A 13139-nucleotide genomic window follows, 5' to 3' on the forward strand; every position below is an offset into this window, starting at 1 on the left:
TTAGAGCACCTCCAAATTTTCCAAATTCCAACGCTCTGGTAAATATCCTCAAAGCTACAGGTTGGTGTTTCTTGAGGATAAATGACTAGAAATGGAATCTGAGTTAAGGGATATGCAGAATTTTTAGGCTTTTGATATGCATTGTTAAATTTCCATCCAAAAAGGTTGTGCCAATTTTATTTTATCACCGGAAATATGAGGGAGTGGCTATTTCTCCATATTTTTTTATTATTATGTTCAATTAGCCAATGTATAGTACATCATTAGTTTTTGATGTAGTGTTCAATGATTCATTAGTTGTGTGTAACACCCAGTGCTCATCACCACACGTGCCCTCCTTAATGCCCATCACCCAGTTACCCCATCTCCCTACCCCTCTCCACTCCAGCAACCCTGTCTGTTTCCTGGAGTCGAGTGTCTCATGGTTTGTCTCCCTCTCTGATTTCTTCCCTTTCAGCTTTCCCTCCCTTCCCCTGTGGTCCTCCACACTATTCCTTATGTTCCACACATGAGTGAAACTGACATTGGGCATTTAAAAATATCGTTTCAATCCTATGGGAAATATAAAGTGAGGGATAGACCAATGAAATGATGTAACACTAATAAGAATGCTAACAAAAACGTAATTGGTACCTGTTATGGACTGAGTTGTCCCCACCCCCCATTCATATGTTGAAGCCTTAAACCCCAATGTGAGGGTTTGGAAATATGGCCTTTACGGAGGTAATTGAGGTTAAATGAGGTTATAAGGATGGGGCCCTAATGCTACAGGACTAGAGTCCTTAAAAAAGAGGAAGAGACACCAGAGAGCTTGCATTCTGTCCATGAGAACACAGTAAGAAAATGGCCATCTGCAAGCCAGGACTCGCCAGACACCAGCTCTCTGGCACCTTGATCTTGGACTTCTAGCCTTCAGAGCTGTGAAAAAAATGAATTTCTGTTGTTTAAGACACCTAGCCTGAGTTATTTTGTTACGGCAGCCTGAGCTGACTAACACAGATCCTTTGTAGATGGTTGGCACAGCCCAGGCATTCAGCACAGCCAGAGGCTACACCGGGGAATATTAATAAAGCACAAAACAGCCAAGTGGAAATGCTGGTGCAGGGGCACTGGGATAATACAGACGGAAGGGGAACCCTGGGCTCGTGGGGCTGCTGCTATTAAGGTGAGCACAAGGGCAGGCGTAGCCCGCCACCAGCGGAGAGCCACGTACCTACATCGTTTTATTTACTTATTTTGACTAGATCTAAAAGGGCTCCTGCCTGTAAAAAAGCTGGATTGAGGGCTTTTCCTTTTATTTTCTCCTGATATTCTGGCCCCCCTTACCTAAGAAAAAACATATGTGAATTAACATAACATCTATATTTTACTGACACCCTTCCCCTAGGTACTGATCCTGTATAAGCTAATTGGTGTTTTAGAAACATATTTTATAGCAGAAGGGACTGTAACCCACTCTGTGACCTCAGTTTCCTCAACTATAATTTAAGGAGGTTGGAAGAGATCAGGGAGTTTAAAATTTGTGCACTGAGTCATAGCTAAGGCCACACCCTCCCCTCTCCAGTATAGAGGTGGGGCTCTGGGGTTGGGGCCCAGTGTGATACACCTCCTCTTCCTTGCTTTATTAGAACAGCTCTTGCTTTTATTTGTTATGTGTGATTTTATTTGAACAAAATGTCTGTTATGGACTGAATATTTGTGCTCCCCCCAAATTCCTATGTTGAAATCCTCACCCCTGATGTGATGGTATTAGCAGGTGGGGCCTTGGGAGGTGACTAGATCATGAGGGTAGAGCCCTTACAATGGGATTAGTGCCCTTGTAAAAAGACCCCAGAGAGCTCTCTTGCTGTCTTTCCACCTTATAAGGATACAACGAGAAGGGGGCAATCTGCAACCAGGAATTGGGCCCTCCCCAGAACCTGACCAGGCTGGCACCCTGACCTTGAACTTCCAGCCCCCAGAACTGTGAGAAACCAAGTCCTGTTGTTCATAAGCCACCAAGTCTGTGGTATTTCATTATAGCAGCCTGAAATGACTAAGACAAGGTCCTTCATCTTAAAAGATTTGAAAGGCTTAGGATAGGATGGTATTAAGTTCCCTTCGGATTATAATTCCGTGATCTCAAAAACTGGTTTATTACCTGTGTAGGACTTTGCACACTTTATAACACTCCTTAACATATATATATTCTCATCCACTGCCCACATTCACTCCTTTATGCAGTAAGGACATGTATCATCACTTTCATTTCATATACTTGGAAACATTAAGGGACCTCCCGAGGTCATCATCTAAGGTCTTCTGGCACCAAGCTCCGTTATTTCCCTGACACTCCTGTGAGAAGGAGCTAAGAGCTACATTCCTAGAAGCCATGAGGAAAATAAGGAAAGGAGTAGTAACCCTTATATTTAAAAGTGTAACTAAAAAGTATAATAAGTTACATGAGTTCTTATTTTTTTAAGATAATTCTGTAAGATTGTTTTTCTATTTATTGATCATTCCTGTTCATCTTAATATGAGTTATGTTTTTGGGGGCCATAAGGTCTAGAATGGCCATTACTATGAATCAGGTGAGTTTAAATAGAAGGCCATCACTTTAGGACCTGCAGAAAAACAGAACTACCAGCCAGCCTACCCTACTTAGAAACAAGGAGGAGTCTAACAGAAAAGGTTTCCTCAGCTTTGAATTTACAAACCTGCATTTAGGAGCTGGCAAACACTGTCTCTTCCCCAAATGCTCATCACCTCCCCTTTTCCAGGTTGTATATCCTCTTTACACTTCGTAACAAATTGTGACTTTTCTTTGGTTCCATCACCTTTTTCTTTTGTTCATGGGCCCTGACCCTTCAGCTTTTTGACGGTTAAACAGCCATGCCCAGAGGCCTATAAAAGGTTATTCCGGCACCATTTTGGACAGCCTCCCAGGATCCTCCTTGATTGGTCCAAATTGGCTTCTTTTCTACTCTGTACTCTACCAGGCTCCTGACCCACGGCTTCTTCTCCTGTTCACCAGAAGCGTTTGGATTTGGCTTTTGGCCCAAATTCCCTTGGCTCTGACTCTTGGCACTTCTTTAGGCCTTAGCTTGGTCTCCCCATTCTGACTCTTCATGCTCCAGACAGCTCAGAGACAGATGCCTCTTCCCTTTCCTTCTGCCCCTGGAGATCCCCCTGAGTATCATGGTCAGTCCTCCCAGCCCCCTACAAAGGGTAGGAGGAAGGTGATGGTGGCCACGTAACCAGTGGGGATGTGTTTCTTAACATCATTCTCATGCTTCTGAGAGTAACCTTGTAACAACAGTAACTGCCATGATAATACAGGAAATTCTCTTGGAATCCATATGCTGTGCCAGGCATATGGATGCTGAATACTTATGTGGGCAATTTCCTGTTGTGTTTTTCTTATTTCCTCAACTCTACTGCGTGTTGCCTGGGCCCAGGGTCATGTCTTACACAGGTAACCACTGTAATCTAGTGGAGCTAATGGGCTTGTGTGGCTACCAGCCCCTGACTTTATAACATGCAGTACTTCACTGATGGATGTGAGAAGTTTAAAAGAGAGAGGAAAAATATTGAGCATAAGCTTGACATAGGTCTTGGAATTTCCATCATCTTTTATTTCACGAAATATAAATTTTATATATAGTCAAAAGATCCACCTTACTATACTCATTTAAAAAGACTCTTTTCCAATCTCTTCTTACACCCCACATGAACCGACTGGAAGAGTTTCCATAGTCCTCCACGACAGTCTTCTAGTTTGGGGTCCAGTCTGTTCACTGCTCAAAAATGGCTATCTTTGACCTAAAGTCTCAGGTTGTAGGGGTGCCTGGCTGGCTCAGTTGGTACAGCATATGACTCTTGATCTTGGGGTTGCAAGTTTAGGCTCTACGTTGGGTGTAGGGATTACTTAAAAAAATCTTTAAAAAAAAATTGCAGGTTGTATTGGTTGTTATCAGAAAGTGGATTTTATGTGCTGCTTACCTGTTTTTGGATGTAAGATAATTGTACTTCAGTGTCCCTAGCATCATTTGGCTGCAAGAATGACTGCTGTTTTTTTTTTTTTTTGACTTATTTATTTTAGAGAGAGGTCACAAGTGGGGGCTGGGAGAGGAGCAAGCAGACTCCATGCTGAACACAGAGCTGGATACCAGGGCTTGACCTCCCAACCCCGAGATCATGACCCAAGCCAAGATTGAGAGTCAGACGCTCAGCTGACTGAGCCACCCAGGTGCCCCTTCTGTGCTTGTATTTAATCTCTGTTGTTCCTCATGAAGACCCACTGAAAACAGAGTCATCCCTGTCTCTATGTCCCTCTCTGCCCTTAACCTCTGCCTTCCATCTCTCTTCCTCTTTCTTTCACCTCTTCAACACTTATATCCCTCATCCTTGCTGCAAGGAACTGAAAGAAGAAACCAGAATCCCAGATCTCATTTGACATTTCTCTGGAACACTTGGTAGGTAGCGTGGAATGTCTCAGAGATGGACACACATTTTCCCTTTCGAGACAGATTTGGAATATGAATAATCAAAGAAGGCATTCCTCCATTCAGCTGAGAAAGCACTAGCCTGAAGCCAGATATATCTTCTGATTTTATAAATGCACAAACCCACAAAAGTTGAATGAAAAGGAACTTATAAAGTGAGGAAGATGATCCAATTGCTTTATGCTCTCTGATAACTTTGAGGTACTGAGTACGAGTACCCATCCGTGTGACTGATTTAATGGCTTACCCTTATGACATTGTTAATCATCATAATTATAATAACTTACATATGTGTAGTGCTTTATAGTGTCTAAAGCATTTTTATATCCATTATCTTATCAGGTCTTCACAACAAACTTGGGAAGATACACTTGCCAGAAGATTGGACTTTTCCTGTCCCTGCCCCTCCACACCCCAAGGGAGAGTAACCAACCTTTTAACTCAACTCAGTAAAACAACACTTTAGTCTCACTGAACTGCTTTGCTAGACAAAGGGTTACACCCCACAAACCAGTCTTGGATTTGCCGCATTTCTGACCCAGTGGGCATCAGTGGGAGCTCCCTTATTTTGCCATGAACATCATTCTCAACCTAGCTTTGATGATTAACTCTAAGTACTTCCTCAGCAATTGTAAGCACTGCTCTAGCTCGGGAAGACAGAATTCACGGCCCCACTCCTCCAGAGCACTACAGATCAGGCCGGTGGTGGGTGCAGCAATTCCAGTGGTTTTCTTTCTTATACACGACTGTACTGTAACCCCAAGTCTCTGTGTGACCAGTGATTATTAGCCATAGAACCCCAAACTCTTCTTAATTCCTACCTCTCCCATAGGTACAGTAGTATATTCCCCTCCCCTCTAGCCCTTGACATGAATACAGTACCTGCTACGAGTTCTTAGTTACAGATGAGAAGACAGTGTTAGGGATTACATCATTTGAGAGCCAGGAGCAATTCTCAGATCCTCTAACTTCCAAATCCATTATCTTTTCCGGTGTGGAATATACTTCAGTGCCCCTTTTAAAAAGTTTTCAGAAACATGCCCAATTCCAATAATTTTTTCCTAAAACACTGCTCGTTATTTTGGCATTTCATAGAATCACTTCAGCTGTATTTTATGGTCCTTCAGAGTCAATGTGAAAATGTGTTTATCATTAGACCTTCTTCCCAGCCCATCACCCTCCTCTCTGAGAAATATCTCCCTACTTGTGGGGGTGAATCCTGATGGCCATGTTTCTAGGGCATGCCCTTTCCTTCCTTTTGTGGCTGCTTAGGAAACAGGTGAACCCACGCAGGATGGAGCAAACCGTCTCTGCTGGAAATGTGGAATATTGGAAAGATTGGATACCACTTATTCAGTTTTATGGGTCCTGTGAACTGAGGACAAATATACTCTGGGGCCATAGGCCCTGGGCTTGGACATATAAACAGGAGGCAGAGACTAGAGAGAGAAGGGAAAAGCGGGGACAAAGCCAGCAGAGAGTCTTAGAGACACCACGTGGCGCCGGGGGAACAGAGCGAGGCAGGCAGCAAGAGCGGCAGCTTCTTCGTTCACAGCTCCAGAGACACAAGCAGCCCAGCCTGCATTGTCGTTGCTGCCGTTGGATCATAGGAGACACTCTAGGATTCTTTCCAGTAACTTCCTGTCTTTCATGAAGTTAAAGAGGATTTCTAGTATTTGCCATCCAAAGAGCTTTAACTGAGATGAAGAGAAAACTGTTTTCTGGAATTCTTGGCTCCAAGCACGTCCATCACTGGCTAGGTATAGAAAATCATCTTCTCCAGCCACTGCCTAGGGGTGGGCCCACACTCGGCGGCACACGTCCCCGGGTCCACCCGTCCCCACCAGTGTGGCTGGGAGACAGCCTTCCTTGGCTCCGCTAACCTCACCTTGTTCTTCACCCCGAAGCTCCCAGGGAAGAGAGCAGCATCCAGCCTGATACTCGAATAATTTCTCCTCATTGACACACTTCTCCTAACTCCCCTGCGCTGTGCCATGCCCACTTCCTTCTTCCTATTCAGTTGTTCTGTCACTCATTGTTGGCTAATGACTAGTTGGCTGGCAAAGAAAAGAGAAGTGGCAGCCAGCCTGGCCTTCACACTGGAAAGAAGCATGTTTTCTAGAGAATAAAAACATTATTTGGTAAGAAGCACGTCCCAGCAGTGAATATTTCTCTTTCGAAGTCCTGCTGGGCTCCTTCTGTCTCTGAGAGTCTGCGCTTTCCTTTGTCACTTCCTCCCACCTCCTTCCCAGATGGAGACAGGCAGGGCCACCTGATTTGGGCACGGGGCTCCTCAAAGGTGGTGTGGGCTCTCATAGATTCTAATATGATCTCGAGGAAGCTAAATATCGGAGCAGTTATACTCATCAGAAAAAAAGAGGCTGCTATTTGGAAACCTCTGAAGAAGCCCGTTCAGATTTTTCTAGAGAAAGCCGGGTAATTAGCAAGAAATGCTGGCTTCTCTCAGCTATCTGCTCAGAAAGAAGTCTCCCGAACCTGTAGAATGAACTTACCCTTGTCTTGGATTTAATGTTTGTTCAGAGAAGGACAGGACTCTTGGCAGCATCTCTCTCCTTGCCTTCTTGCTCACCTCGGTAATGGTCCACCCACCTAACTTACTCTAGTGCTCTTAAAAGCCAGGGAGCTGGGACCAACTGTCTGAGGCCAGGCCTGACTCTGTCCTTAGACAGAAGAATGTTGCAAACATTGATGATAACGCTGATGATTCATTTATTATGCACCACATATGGAGCAGTCTTCAGAGGGCGGGTGAAAACCCTGCTAGGTTTGCAGGATCCTTCTGCTAAATGCTTCTCAGCCAGAAGAGGGCGTGCGTCTCTGACTTTTTTTTTTTTTCTCCTTTTAAACGAAGTGAAAACCCTAGGAGAACCAATGACTTTTAGATCTACACTGTTCTCTACACGTAAATAACAACACAACAACAAAAAGTTCATCTGTTGAAGACAAACAGTCAAAGGCAATATTAGTAAATGCAAACCAGGCAGCTAGCAAAGAACACTGCCCTGGGTAGTCGGGTCACCCCAGTTTCTGGTAAGCATATTTCTTACACTGCTTGCTCAGGTTTAGAAATGAAGTGACAAAAAAATGCAGCAAAGTCCTCTTGCTAGTAAGGAGCAATGGGTAATATATTTGTTTGTATTATGGGATTGCAGTTCTACTCGAAGGAACACTTGACATTTTGATGAGTGTCTCCAGGGAGAAAAGGTACTAACTTCAGAACTTAGTTTTAATTATACTAAGGAGATTACATTATTCAAAAGCATCCCACTGGTAAGGTGCAACATTTCCTGAAACAGTTTAGTAGAAAATGCCACATTAATCAGTTCAATATTTCACTCCGAGGGCTTAATGATGGGAGAAGTTTAAAGTACCGTAGCACGATAATGCAGAAGGGAAGGAAAAAAAGAATGTTCACTTAGAGGAAAAGGCTGAAATAGTTGCTAGTCCCTCTTGTGTCTTTCCCCATCAGAAGCTGGCTGGCTGTGTTAGAAATGCGAGGTAGGGACCAACGTGTGGCACTCACTGTTGCTGAAAAAGAAGGAACTGGAAAAGGCGACAAACACAAGGAGAGAGAGCAGGTTCTCGGCCCAGGCATTTTACCTCTGCTCCTCGGGTCAGGGATGAGTAGCCTCTCTTCCTTCCCACCCAGCAGCACCCAGACAGACAGCAGAGCTTCGTAAATGCCGGGAGTTGATACTAAAGGGAGGGGGGAACAGTGAGATTCTGGAGGGCTTTGTTCTCTTGGTCCCACTCCCTCCACCAGCTTGTATGCTAATTACCTTCAAAATTTGCCTATGAAATTTGAATGAGAACCTAGCCCGAAAGTCAGAAAGGGTTGCACTTACCACGTGGGCTCTTACCTGAAAGGTGGCCCACTCTCACGGGTTGAGAGACTGAGGGAAGATGAAGATTGGAAAGTAAGTTTGCATCTGAGTGTTTGTAAATGTAAAAACCAGCCTCATGGTTAGTCAAATTAGAGAGAATCAAAGAATCTAGGTTCTCTGTTCTCATGGGGCAGTAGTCCAGCAAACAAGTGTGGGAGCTTTAGTGGCCTCTTGGCTCAACCAGTGAGGGGCAACAGTTAGGGGACAGACACACAATCACTATCGGTGTGCACTTGTTAACATTTTTTTATCCAACTGTTACTTTAATTTCTGAGTAGCAACAAAGAAGTCGCAGTGTCTTGGAATAAAAACTAAAAATCAATACTAAAATAGCAAAGCTAAGTTGTCTAGAATGTACACCACGTGACATTTCTCTGCCCTGTTTTCTTTTCTCTATTCCTTAGTAAATGCTATCGTGGATTTTTACTGCAAGTGCGCTGCGGGCTCCTTCCTGGTATGTATCAGAGTCAGCATGGTTTTTACCTTCAAGGCTCCCCACATCCACCATGATGCTTTTCTTCCTTCCACTAGTCCCCTTCGTTCCTTTCAGAGCAGGTTCCTGTGTAGCTCTGCTCTCTGTATTTCCTTCTCTCTGTATCCTTCTACACACATCCTCTGTTGAGGGAATCGAACTTTAGAGTTTTCTGAAATAGTACCTTACTTTTCCTAATTCAGGAATTCCCAAGCTTTTGTACTAGCATTATCCCATTCTTGCCCTATTCTTATTTTGCTTCTGTGATCCTTTTTTTTTCAAAAAAAGATTTTATTTATTTATTTGAGAGAGAGAAATAGAGAGAGAGAGAGCACGAGGAGGGGGGAGGGAGAGGGAGAAGCCGGCTCCCCGCTGAGCAGGGAGCCCAGTGCGGCTGGATCCCAGGACTCTGGGATCACAACCCTAGCAGAAGGCAGATGCTTAACCGCCTGAGCCACCCAGGTGCCCCTTCTGTGATTCTTTGAACGTGCTGTATATTTATTGAAAAAAATGAAGTGAACCTGAATATTGTTTTAGGATGTGTACAATAGCCCATGAAATTTTTTAACAACCTTCCAGGGAAAAAATAAATATGATTTCACCATTAAAATTTCAATTGGTGTCATGATAGCAAGGCTGATAAGCAACACACGTGCTTGATGGAGAAACAAGCAGGAGAATTCTGTCTCCTAACGAGGGGCTCCCATCACTGCCTTTTTTTCTTTTTTTAAAGATTTATTTATTTATTTGAGTGAGAGAGAGAGAGAAAGTGCAGGGTGGGAGGGGCAGAGGGAGAGGGAGAGAGTCCCAAGCAAGCTCCACCCTCAGTGCAGGGCCTAACACCGAGCTCTATCTCACAACCCTGAGATCATGACCTGAGCTGAAACCAAGAGTCAGATGCTTAACCGACTGAGCCACTCAGGCGCCCCCTTCCAACACTGTCTTGAAGGTATTGGAAAGTTATAGTTGGATGTTTCTATTTTTGTTTTGCTTTATTTACTCTCACACACGGTTCTTTGGTTTGGGGCTCATTCTTCAGATTAGATTGAACGCAGAGTCTTTGATTAGCTTGTTGGGGCTCATCTGTTTCTTCTTGGAAGTCCCGGGATCTGGCCCTGCCTGGGAGCAGGGATGCGGAAACCCATGGGATTGTCGTGTATTTTCTGGTGCTGACTGCTGTTCTCTAGCTGTAGGGTTCCAGATGCTGTACCACCCTTCTAAATGGGCTTTACTCCATCTGTGGGCTTTTACCCAATCCATTTTCTAAGCCTCGAACCATATTCTCATCTTAACAAAAGGTTGTGAGGGGCACCTGGGTGGCTTGGTCAGTTAAGCCTCTGCCTTCAGCTCAGGTCATGATCCCGGAGTTCTGGGATCGAGCCCTGCATCGGGCTCCCTGATCAGCAGGGAGTCGGCTTCTCCATCTGCCCTTCCCCCTGCTTGTGATCTCTCTCTCTCTCTCTCTCAAATAATAAAATCTTAAAAAAAATAAAAAAGGTTGGGAGGGCATGGAAGACAGTTTTTGTAATAAAATCAGAAAGCAGACTCCTAAATACTAAATCACTTAGGGATCACTGGCTATGGCGTATCAGGTTAGATAGTCAATGTGACCTGAAATATGGAGTGTTCACTAAGGATGAGGAAAAGAGGCAACTAAACCACACACAGTGGAAAAAAAATCTTCCTTGCAGGTTTAGAATAGCTGACTCTTAATTTGGCACAGAGATTCCAGGGGGAGAGGAAGAGAAAGGACGCATCACTCTACTCCATGCTGAAGAGGGATTGGGTTTCAATCCTGCAACCTTCTCACCAGCCCCTGTTCCGCAATCACCTTTTATGACGTTATGAATCATTGCTGGCTTTTGACAAGAACTGGAGCTGGCTGCTGGCCTGACCTCCTCCTGTGCTGCTATCTCTTCTCTTATGATTTTTCCATCCCTTGTGACGTGATTTCACTACCGTCATAGTAATAATCATTTACCAAGGCCTGCTATTTGCCTCTTATTGGGCAGTGCCCGTCCATTCTTAAAAATTGAAGCTCGGCGAGCCCTGGCCTTCCAAAGCATTTCTCCATGGTTTTGAGCCTCTGAAACTTCTATTTGATTCACACTCTACGCATTAACCCTGCCTGGCTCCATCTGTTCTTCCTTTTTTCAACATTCAACTTATTTTATTGTTTGGTTTCTGTAGAATCGTACATCTGCCTGTTATAAATACTCTTATCCTAGTTGTGAACAACTGTCTTTTACATGATGAATAATTTACGAAGGTAAAAAGTATTTCAAGCTGCATATCTTTTTAATAAAGTCCGTCCATTTAAGTGCTACAAAATCTACATTTACAACTGCCCTTTAGTATTCTTTTATAATTGCAATGCCACTGATATGAATTACTTTCTTGCTAAAATTTCAGAAATTACATAATTAGCAAGGATTGTACCTGTGGTTTTCAATCTCACCATATTTCAGAATCACCTGGTAACATTTGAAAACTGAAGCTATGCCCCCGAAGATTCTGATTCAAACTGGTCTGGGGCTCACACAGACTTTTTAGAATAACTGGGAACCACTGCAGAAAAATATCAGGCTGGAAGAGGTTCCAATACATATCACTACCTATCACTAGTGAGCAAAGTATTTTAGAACTGATTCACTTTGCCTTTTTTTTTTTAAGATTTTTTATGTATTCATTTGAGGAGAGAGAGAGAGAGACAGAGAGAGAGGTGCACATGCAGGGGGGAGGGGCTGAGGTAGAGGAAGAAGCAGACTCCCCACTGAGCAGGGAGCCCAGACTTGGGGCTGGATCCCATCCCAGTACACTTGGGATCAGGACCTGAGCCGAAGGCAGACACTTAACCAGCTGAGCCACCCAGGCTCCCCTTGTCTTTCTTTGATCTATCTTCTAAGCATTAATTACAGAATGTGGTTTGTTTAATGTATCTTAATATTGTAATCTCCAAATCATGAGCTTTTTTAAAAAAATTGTTTTAATCATAACAATCATAGCAATATACCATGGTAATCATTATAAGAATTTGCATTTTATCTAGAAAACGGTTCTACCTCAATTTGGAGCATATATTAAAATTTTGGAAATACATGTTAGGACCCAGCAGTTGCATTTCTAAGAATCTTTCTGGCAGAAATACTTGTACACGTGTTAAGGATTTTCACAGGCACAGTGAGAGATGTGGCAAAAAACCAAATCAATCAAAAACAAATACCAAAAACCAAAATGACTATCATTGGGGCAATGGTTTAAATAAAATTTGGAACTTTATACAATGAAAGAATATGTAGCTGGTAAAAATGAGTTATGTGTTCTGTCTTGGAAAGGTGTATGTTTCATATTTTGAAGACTGTAAACAGTATAGTCCTCCCCACCTCCCCGCCCCCCCTTTTTTTAGTAAAAGGAGAGCACTGTGTGTGTGTGGTAGAGTGTGTGCAAGCACATAAGTATATAAAACTCTGGAATGATAAGGAAGTCTCCATATTCTTAACTGGGTTTCCCCCCCCCCCAGGGGGGAGAGTGATAAAGCAATGGGGTAAAGAAAGGTTTTCACTGTATTACTTCATCATTTCACAATATCCCTTCCGCAAGCACACACTGGGTATGTAATTATAAACAAAAGAAAAGGATCAACAACCAAAAGTAGAAACAGCAATCCTCAGAGCTTCAGTCTCAGGCCGGACTCTCCAGACACCTCCCCAGAAGGGCAGAATACATAGTGGGTACCATGAGCCCCCACGACCATGTACGTGTCACTCCTCCCAGACACCGTCCCACTGGCTGACTTCTGCCCAGACCCTATTCCCTTCCCCTTGTCCAGACCAAGCCAATCGGCCCTCAAAATTGCCTGCCTAGCGGCCATGCCGCACCCCCACCTCTCTACCCAGTGCTCATGTGGCCCTGAGCTGGGTCCGCAGGGTGCACAGAGTGGGGTGGGGGTGCAGGGGCTGGCCTGGTGGAAGTGGGCCCTCACAGGGGAGAGGCGGGGATTTCAGAAACCGAACTGCAGCAGGCCTTAGGGCCGCTCTCCGGGATGCAGGCCCCACCCCCAAGGTCCCCCAGAGAACTCACAGAAAGGGGAGACCCAAGCTCTGTCAGTTTCAGGTCTTCTATTTAGTTCTCATTACATCCCACTACCCAGTTTCCCAATTTCTGTGGGCGCTCATTATGTGCCAGGCACTATACGCACTTTATGTGTATTATATCAATTCTCACAACCACCTATGTGGTTATCACCCCCATCTTACAGATCACGAAACAGAGGCACAG

At 44.1% G+C, this 13139-nt stretch overlaps 1 long non-coding RNA gene across 1 annotated transcript in view; it reads right to left on the bottom strand.

Moving 5' to 3' along the window:
* The window catches only part of LOC141374924 (uncharacterized), a 57747-nt gene extending 50642 nt beyond the window's left edge, over positions 1-7105 (bottom strand). Inside the window, exon 1 of the long non-coding RNA XR_012382134.1 lies at positions 6998-7105. This is a non-coding gene — a long non-coding RNA (uncharacterized lncRNA). The remainder of the gene's footprint in view (positions 1-6997) is intronic.
* Between the last annotated feature and the right edge of the window lie 6034 nt (positions 7106-13139).

This window comes from Callorhinus ursinus, unplaced genomic scaffold (genome assembly GCF_003265705.2).
Source record: "Callorhinus ursinus isolate GAN/ISIS: 27379988/994484 unplaced genomic scaffold, GSC_fseal_2.0 scaffold23, whole genome shotgun sequence".
In the NCBI taxonomy this organism is placed as follows: domain Eukaryota; kingdom Metazoa; phylum Chordata; class Mammalia; order Carnivora; family Otariidae; genus Callorhinus; species Callorhinus ursinus.